This window comes from Jaculus jaculus, chromosome 5 (genome assembly GCF_020740685.1).
Source record: "Jaculus jaculus isolate mJacJac1 chromosome 5, mJacJac1.mat.Y.cur, whole genome shotgun sequence".
NCBI classification, from domain to species: domain Eukaryota; kingdom Metazoa; phylum Chordata; class Mammalia; order Rodentia; family Dipodidae; genus Jaculus; species Jaculus jaculus.
Window position 1 is genome coordinate 65,305,574 of NC_059106.1, and position 9,967 is coordinate 65,315,540.

A 9,967-nucleotide genomic window follows, 5' to 3' on the forward strand; every position below is an offset into this window, starting at 1 on the left:
TTTCTTTTCTTTTTTAAAAATATATGTTATTTATTTATTTATTTGAGAGAGAGAAAGAGGCAGAGAGGGGGAGAGAGAAGCAGGGAGAGACAGAATGGGCATGCCAGGTCCTCTAGCCACTGCAAATGAACTCCAGATACATGTGCTACCTTGTGCATATGGTTTACGTGGGTCCTGGGGAATCAAACCTGGTCCTTTGGCTTTGCATGCAAGTGCCTTAACTGCTAAGCCATCTCTCCAGCCCTGATTTTTCTTTCTTTAAAGGTAGACAACTGTTCAGGAAAACAAGTGCAGTCCTGCCTTTTCTGGGTGCTGGATGGTAACTCATAACACAAGCAATGCTTCTACCAGGAAGGTCATGAGGGAGGAAGGGCTTCCCATGTTTCCTCTTTTTTTTTGAAATTAATTTATTTTTTATTGACAACTTCCATAATTGTAGACAATTACCCATGTAATTCCCTCCCTCCCCAACTCTCCCCTTTGAAACTCCATTCTCCATATCCCCTCCCCATCTCAATCAGTCTTTTATTTTGATGTCATGATCTTTTTCTCCTATTATGATGGTCTTGTGTAGGTAGTGTCAGGCACTGTGAGGTCATGGATATCCAGGCCATTTTGTGTCTGGAGGAGCATGTTGTAAGGAGTCCTACCCTTCCTTTGGCTCTTACATTCTTTCTACCCCCTCTTCTGCAATGGACCCTGAGCTTTGGAAGGTGTGATAGAGATATTGCAGTGCTGAGCACTCCTCCGTCATTTTTTCTCCACACCAGCTTTCTGATCACTGCCATCTGAAAAGAGAAGGTTCTCTAACCAAAAGTGAGAGTAGCACTAATATATGGGTATGAGTGTTAAGAGAAGTGTTTACCAGGCAGTTTGGTGAGCACAGTATATACATTAGGCAGACAGCAGCAAATGTTACACCTCTAGGGCTCATGACTACCCCTGTTGTAGGTTTTCAGTATCAGGAATGTATTCCCTCCCATGGAGAGGGCCTCCAGTCCAATTAGATAGCAGTTGGTATCCCCCATTATAGACATGCCACTATTGCACCCATTGGCTCATTTGGCCTGGCTGGCCAAATTTAAGGGTTGCAGTGTCCACTGTTGAGTATCTCCACTGGTGATTTCTCTCTCTCCCATTGAACTGCATGTAGAATGGCTTCTTCCAGCTTTCTGTCAGCTGGTCTACATGGAGGAGGTTATCAGCTCAGTTCCAGCAGGATTTCTCAGTGACCTTGCAGCCCAAGTATGTGGAGTCTCCAGCAATAGGGTCTTACCATCTACTCCTGCTGGGAAACCAAGAGCCTTGGCAATGGCCTGTAATGTTTTGGGGGCACCAGGGACCTCCTTGGCCATCAACTCACTGGAAGGTATTCCATTCTTGGCACTGAAACTTTTGTAGTAACAACCTATGGCTTCTGAGTGTTCCATTGTCCAAAAAAGTAGGTCCCACATGACTTATTTATATCCTCTTAGATTTTGATTAGCCCTGCCTCTATCTTTCCTTTACTCAATCTTTCCCCTGACCTCACTTAGGCCATTTTACCCCCATTAATCTGTTCTTCTACTTACATATATACAATACCAACTTATTAAGTCCCCCCTCTCTCCCTTTCTATTCCCTTTCTAGCTTACTGGCCTCTGCTACTGAGTTTTATTCCTACTCACACAGAAGTCCAATCATTTGTAGCTAGGATCCACATATAAGAGAGACCATGTGACCTTTGGCTTTCAAGGCCTGGGTTACCTAAGTTTAATCCTTTCCGGACGCATCCATTTTCCTGCAAATTTCATAATATCATTTTTCTTTATTGCTGAGTAGAACTCCATTGTGTAAATGTGCCACATCTTCATTATCCACTCATCAGTTGAGGGACATCTAGGCTGGTTCCATTTCCTAGCTATTGTGAACAGAGTGGGAATAAACATGGTTGAGCAAATATTTCTAAGGTAGTGAGATGAGTCCTTAGGATATATACCTAGGACTGGTATAGCTGGGTCATATGGTAAACCTACTTTTAGCTGTCTCAGGAACCTCCACACTGATTTCCACAATAGCTGGCCCAGATTATATTCCTACCCACAGTGTAGAAGGGTTCATCTTTTTCCCCATCCTCACCGGCATTTATGGTCATTTGTTTTCATGATGGTAATCATTCTGACAAGAGTGAGACGGAATCTCAATGTAGTTTAATCTGCATTTCCCTGATGGATAGGGATGTAGAACATTTTTTTAGATGTTTATATGCCATCTGGATTTCTTCTTTTGAGAACTCTCTATTTAGTTCCTAGCGCCCCCCTCCTTTTTTTTTTTTTTTTTTTTTTGGTTTTTCAAGGTAGGGTTTTGCTCAAGCCCAGGTTGACCTGGAATTCACTATGTAGTCTCAGGGTGGCCTCGAACTCATAGCAATCCCCCTATCTCTGCCTCCCAAGTGCTGGGATTAAAGGTGTTCGCCACCATGCCTGGCTTTCTGGACTGTAGTTCTAACAGTGTTTGTTTGATGGGGTTGGGAGCCCCCATGTTAGGTGCATACATGTTTAGGGTTGTAACGTCCGCCTGTCGGAGTGTGCCTTTAATCAATATAAAGTGACCTTCTTTATCTTTCCTAACTAATGTTGGTCTGAAGTATACCCTGAAACTTGTCATAAGTAAATAAATCAAAAAATAAAAGAATTAAATTTTTAAATTCATTGGATATAACCATTTGCAGCACAGGATCCTGCCTAATGAGATTCATTTGGAAAAAAAATTGGATTTGATCTGATTCTTAATAATGGCTTGTGAAAATCAGTTTTGGGCTCATCCAGTTCTTCCATCCATCCATCTGCACATCTCCCCATCTATCCCATGCCAAAAATACTAATAATCATTGCATATTTACTATGTGCCAGATACTAGCCTATTTTCCATATATTTACATACATTATCTAAAATAATCTCTCCAACAGTGCCACGAGGTAACTGCTCTCATTATCTCTACCCACAATCGCAGCTGAGGGCTTCCTAACAAAGTAGGCATAGAATTACCATGAGCCAGCATTTCTACTTACAGGCAAATGCCCCAAAGAATTGAAAACAGGCTTCCAAACAAACACCTGTACAGGGGTAGTCATAGCAGATCTTCACAATAGCCCAAAGGTGGAAACAACCCAATACCGATCACCAAATGCATGGATAAGCAAAATGTGCTATTCCTTTACCATGCGATATTATTCTTCCTGGAATAAAATTGCAGGAAGAAAATTATACTTCATGCTGGAATATAAGTGAGTCTTGAAAACATGCTAAATGAAAGAAAGCAGACTAAAGAAAATACACATTGTCTTATTCATTTATATGAAATATGCAAACTAGGTAAATACATAGAAGCAGTTCAGTGGTTGCCAGGGGGTAGGGTAGGGACTTATCAGGGAGTGGCTACTTAATAGGCATGGGGAGGGGGTTGTGGGTAATGAAAAAGGTTTGGAATTAGGTTGTGGTGATGTTTGCAGAACCTTGTATATATCTTCCAGATACTGGATTGTACACTTTATTTTTGTTAAATGTTTTATTTATTTTTTCCTTTGTGTTTTAAAATTATTTATTTATTTTTATTTTTTAATTAATTTTTTTTGTTTAATTTTATTTATTTGAGAATGACAGACAGAGAGAGAATGGACATGCCAGGGCCTCCAGCCACTGCAAATGAACTCCAGACGCATGCACTCCCTTGTACATCTGGCTTACATGGGTCCTGGGGAATCAAGCCTTGAACTGGGGTCCTTAGGCTTCATAGGCAAGCGCTTAACCACTAAGCCATTTCTCCAGCCCTTATTTATTTTTTAGAGAGAGAGAGAATGGGCATACCAGGGCCTCTAGGCACTGCAAAGGAACTCTAGACGCATGCACCACCCTGTGCATCCAGTTTTACATGGATACTGGGGAAGCGAACTTGGGGTCTTTTGGCTTTGCCAGCAAACATCCCCCCTTTTTTTTTTCAGTTTTGTTTTTTTGAGGTAGGGTCTCGTTCTAGCCCAGGCTGACCTGGACCCTGGAATTCACGCTGTATTCTCAGGGTGACCTTGAACTCCTATCTCTGTCTCCCAAGTGCTGGGAATAAAGGCATGCGCCACCACGCCCAGCTGGCCAGCATCTTAACTGGTAAGCCATCTCTCCAGCCCCTTCATGCTTTTTAAAAACAATTACAAAACAACACGGTGAAAACTTTATTTGGGGCCATTCGAGCATTTGGACCATTTTGGGTATCTTTAACTCCTTTCTATGCACACACACAGACAATACCCGGAAAAGCAGTAGCTTTGCCAGGGGCACTAGGACAGCAAAGGGTCACGTTTTCTTTTGCCGTTCATGCCGTAGGTGGAGGGGGGACCCAGGACAATGGCTGTCGCTCATGATGTGGAGATGGAGAACGTGAATCTGAATATGGAGAGAGAGGGGAAAGAAGAGCTAGAAGAGAAAATGAGAGAGGATGAGGAATGTAAAGATCCCCCCAAGAGCAGAAAGGTCCACAGAATTGTCTCAAAGTGGATGCTTCCTGAACCAGCTCGGAGAACATACCTGGAGAGAGCCAACTGTCTCCCGCCGCCCCTGTTCATCATCTCTATCAGCCTGGCCGAGGTAAGCTCCACAGGCGCTGACCGGTGCTGGGGTCTGCTGCAACCAGAAGTTGCAAAGTGGGAGTGAGATCTACATCTAGAGAAGAGACCTTAGTAAGGACAAGGACAGCACACACCAAACCTCCTCCACCCACGCCTAAAGCTGCCGTGCCAACCTTACTCAGTTTCATTCCTCAGACAATTCTACTCAGCAGTGACTGCCATTCTGGCCACTTCATTTCGTTTTAGCTCGTGGGGTCTTTAGAGACCAAGGAAGCAGCTGAGCATGGTGGTGCACACCTTTAGTCCCAGCACTAGGGAGGATCGCCTTGAGTTCGAGGCCACCCTGGGACTACAGAGTGAATTCCAGGTCAGCCTGGGCTAGAGTGAGACCCTACCTTGAAAAACCACAAAAACCAAGAAAACCAAAACCAAAACCAAAACCAAAAACAAAAACAAACAAAAAAACAAAAAAAAAACCCAACAACTGAAGACCTATGGGGGCTGTAAACTGACTTTAAAGCATTTTATTTATTTATATAAGAGTGACAGACAGAGAAAGAAGGAAAGAGGGAGAGAGAGAGAGAGAGTAATGGGTGCATCAGGGCTTCCAACCACTGCAAACAAACTCCAGATGTATGCGCCACTTTGTGCATCTGGCTTATGGGGGTGCTGGGGAATAGAGCCTCGAACTAAGATCCTTAGGCTTCAAAGGCAAGCACTTAACTGCTAAGCCATCTCTCCAGCCCTTATAAATTGACTTTTCATTTATTTTATTTAGTCGAGAGAGAGAAAGAGGCAGGAGAGAAAGAGAAAGAGAGAGAGAGAGAGAGAATGGGCACATCAGGACCTTCAGTTGTTGCAAATGAACTCCAGACACATGTACCACCATGTGCATCTATTTTACATGGGAACTGGGGAATGGAACTTGGGTCCTTTGGCTTTGCAGGCAAACACCTTAACTGCTAAGCCATCTCTCCAGCCCTAAATTGAATTTTTATGTTATCTAGATTTTGGGTGTGTTTGTTTTTGTTTTTGAGATAGGATCTGGTTCTGTGGCCCAGGTTGACTCTAAAATTGACTGCAATCCTTTTGTGTAAGTCTCCTGATTACAGTTGGAAGCCACCTCACTTGGCTTTGTAAATTGGCTTTCTCTCTTGAATCCACTTAGATAGAAGAGCAACGGAACTGGGCGTGGTGGCGCACACCTTTAATCTCAGTACTAGGGAGGCAGACATAGGTGGATGACCATGAGTTTGAGGATACCCTGAGACTACATAGTGGATTCCAGGTCAGCCTGAGCTAAAGTGAGACTCTACCTCGAAAAACTGAAAAAAAAAAAAAAACAAAAAAAAACATAGAAGAGCCATGGGCTTCCTGGAATGTCAGAGGGAAAAGTGGGATCCTCTAAGGATGTCTGCTTTGGGCAGCATTTTTAGACTATGACCTGATCAGCTCTCTTGAGTTCCAAAAGAGTGTAAAGCTCAGAGGGCTGTAAAGTGTAAAGCAGGATGACTCACCCAAAGGTGTGCCTCAGTGACTGGGCCAGGGCTAGGCTTCTCCTGAGCCTTATAACACCAAGCTTTTTCTCCTACACTGGGGTGTCATAAAATAATTGCTAGGCATGGTTGCCTATGCAGTATGACTTCAAGGGCATTAGGATGTTCCTAACATAATCCTCTTTTGCTGTTGTTTGTGGAGATAGGGTCTCATTCTAGCTCAGACTGACCTGGAATTCACTATGTAGTCCCAGAGTGGCCATGAACTCAAGGCGATCTACCTATCTCTGCTTCCCAAGTGCTGGTATGTCAGCTTTCTTAAAAAAAAAAAAAAATTAACCTGGTATGATGAGACACGTCTTTAATCCCAGCACCATATATGTATTTGCAAGCAGAGAGAAGAGACGGACAGAGAGGATGGGCACTCCAGGGCCTCCAGCCACTACACATGAACTCCAGATGCATGTGCCACCTTGTGCATTTGGCTTTATGTGGGCACAGGGGAATCAAACTCTAGTCCTTAAGCTTTGCAGGCAAGTTCCTTAACCACTAAGCCATCTCTCTGGTGGTCAGCTTTCTTATCAGGGATGTATGAATGATCAAAACAAATCAATAAGGTGTAAAGCAGTGGGCTAAACCCATGTGGAGGTTTGACAACCCCAAAATCTTCAGGGAATTCTCTCTCTCTCTCTCTCTGCCTGTTTCTCTGTTGCTCTCAAACAAACAAACAAACAAATAAATAAATAAATAAATAAATAAAAAAAACCAAAATCTTCAGGGAAAACTGGCAGGCTAGAGATCAGTGTAGCAGGGCTGCAGACTGAATTGGAGGCCATCTGTGGATGGGTTCTTTCTTCCTAAATGGAAGGCAGCCCTTTCCTACTATTTCATCTGATGGTGAGACCTTCCCACATGATGGAGAGAAAAGTCTACTGGTCAAGATGTTTATTTTAGCCCAGGTATGCTGGTGCATACCTTTAATGCCAGCACTTGAGAGGCAGAGGTAGGAGGAGCCTGAGACTACAGAGTGAATTCCAGGCCAGCTTGAACTAGATCGAGACCCTACTTCATAAAACAACAACAAAAATAAATTAAAAAATTAAAAAATAGGGCCGGAGAGGTGGCTCAGCAGTTAAGTTGCTTGCCCGCAAAGCCTAACAAACTGAGTTTGATTCCACAGTACCCACATAAAGCCAGATGCACAAAGTGGCACATGCATCTGGAGTTCATTTGCAGTGGCTGGAGGCCCTGGTGCACCCATTCTCTCTATATGTCTCTCTTCTATCTCTCTCTGCTTGCAATTATATAAAAATATTTTAAATAACAGCCAGGTGTGGTGGCACACACCTTTCATCCCAGCACTTGGGAGACAGAGGTAGAAGGATTACCGTGAGTTTGAGGCCACACTGAGACTACATAGTGAATCCAGATCAGCTTGGGCTACAGTAAGACCCTACCTTGAGAAACCAAAAAATACAAAATAAAACAAAAGCATTTCTGTTTGATCCTTGCTAACAGCTGGCTGTGTTTATTTACTATGCTGTGTGGAAGCCTCAGAAACAGTGGATCACCTTGGACACAGGGATCTTGGAAAGCCCCTTTACCTATCGTCCCGAAAAGAGGGAGGAAGCCTGGAGGTTTATCTCCTACATGCTCGTCCATGCTGGGTAAGGAGCGATGCTGCAGTCTCTGGTCGCAGAGCAGATTTGGTAGCTGTGAGACGGGAGAGGTGGATCGTGCCTGTCATCCCAGCACTTGGGAAGCAAAGGCAGGAGGGGTTATGACAAGTTTGAGGCTAGCCTGGTCTACATAAGGAATTCCAGGGTAGCCAGGACTACAGAGTCAGACTCAAAAAACAAAACACAAACAACATTGTCACCTCTCACTTGTTCAGAGCCTTGTCCTTGATGGCATTTTCATATCCATTACTTTGTTTGATCCTCACAACAACTTAGAAGGCAGACATTTCTCCCACGGTTTCATACCTGAGGATGTAAATCATTTGTTCCAGACCCCACAGCTGAGGTGTGAAAGGAAGACTCAAACCACTCATTTTCGTTCGTAGGGCCATGCCCTGTCCATGTCATAACTGCCTGACACTGGTACTGACAGAGGAATATTCATGAGTAGAGACCAAATTACTATCAAACCAAAAACAGGTCCCTCTTGTTGGATGTTGTCAGGTGTTCCCTTTAGGTGAGGAAGTGGTCTGCTTCCCTCAAATGCACACTTTAAAAAAGATTCATTCAGAGGCTGGAGGGATGGCTTAGCCATTAAGGCATTTGCCTGCAAAGTCAAAGGACCCAGGTTCAATTTCCCAGAACCTATGTTAGTCAGATGCACAAGGTGGCGCATGTGTCTGGAGTTCGTTTGCAGTGGCTAGAGGCCCTGGCACACCCATTCTCTCTCTCTCTCTCTCTCGTCCTTTCTCTCTGTCAAATAAATAAATAATTTTTTAAAAAGCTTTAAAAATTAGCCAGGCGTGGTGGTGCATGCCTTTAATCCCAGCACTTGGGAGGCAGAGGTAGGAGGATCGCCGTGAGTTCGAGGCCACCCTGAGACTCTATAGTGAATTCCAGGTCAGCCTGGGCCAGAGTGAAACCTTACCTCGAAAAACAAACAAACAAACAAACAAAAAAAAGCTTTAAAAATTAAAAAATAGGGCTGGAGAGATGGCTTAGCGGTTAAGCGCTTACCTGTGAAGCCTAAGGACCCCGGTTCGAGGCTCGATTCTCCAGGTCCCACGTTAGCCACATGCACAAGGGGGTGCACGCGTCTGGAGTTCGTTTGCAGAGGCTGGAAGCCCTGGCGCGCCCATTCTCTCTCTCTCCCTCTATCTGTCTTTCTTTCTGTCTGTCACTCTCAAATAAATAAATAAAAAATGAACAAAAAATATTAAAAAATATTCATTCAGGACTGGGGGAAGTTGCTTAGTGGGTAGTGCTTGGCATGCAGGCATGACAACCTGAGTTCTGGTCCCTAGCACCCACGTAAATGCCACGCGTGGTAGCACATGTCAGAGGTGGAGATAGAAGGATCCCTGGGGCTTGCTGGCTACCCAGACTAATCAAATCATTGAACTCCAGATTTAGTGCAAGGCCTTGTCCTGCCCCTGTGGCTGAGCTGGAAGTTATATAAGGTAGAAATGTTTTTGAATACAAATAACAACAATAAAAACAAATCTAACTAAGGGAGGTTGAAGGAAACCTTCCCTGCCATGTTTTCCACAGAGTCCCAAGCTCGCTCATTTGTTCATTGATGATCCAGGGCTCTGGAGGTGCTTGTGGGGTTTGATAAGCAAGGTAATAAAAAGTTCATTAAAAATATGTTTTTTCTAAGCCAAGCATGCTGGCTCATACCTTTAGTCTGAGCACTTGGAAGGCAGAGGTAGGAATAATGCTGTGAGTTCAAGGCCAGCCTGGAGGTATAGAGTGAGTTCTAGGTCAGCCTGGGCTAGTGGGAACCTACTTTGATTAAAAAAAAAAAAAAAAAAAGAACAACTTATTTTCTGAGTTTGGGCCTGCAGGTCAATGGTAGAGAGCTGGCCTAGCATGTGCAATGCTCTGAGTTTGAGCCTCTGGATGGCAATAATAATAATAATAATAATAATAATAATAATAATAATATACACACTCTATTAACAATTATAATAAAATTCAAATTATAATAAATATTCAAATACATAGCATACCCAATTATAGTATTGCACAAGCAGTACCAATTTTAGGTATAATTTTATTATACGATTGTAACAATAGTATTTATTACTAATTACTATACTTACTAGAGCAATCACTAATTAGTATTTTTTGAGGCATGATCCCCATATGCACCCACACTAGCCTTGACCTCACCATCCTCCCTACTTAGCCT

The 9,967-nt window shown here is 43.4% G+C and overlaps 1 long non-coding RNA gene across 1 annotated transcript in view; it reads left to right on the top strand.

The window, feature by feature from the left end:
* LOC123460870 overlaps positions 1 to 7,755 on the top strand; it is a 31,242-nt gene extending 23,487 nt beyond the window's left edge. Inside the window, exons 2-3 of the long non-coding RNA XR_006637255.1 lie at positions 4,357 to 4,617; positions 7,613 to 7,755. This is a non-coding gene — a long non-coding RNA (uncharacterized LOC123460870). The remainder of the gene's footprint in view (positions 1 to 4,356; positions 4,618 to 7,612) is intronic.
* The last annotated feature ends 2,212 nt before the right edge of the window (positions 7,756 to 9,967 follow it).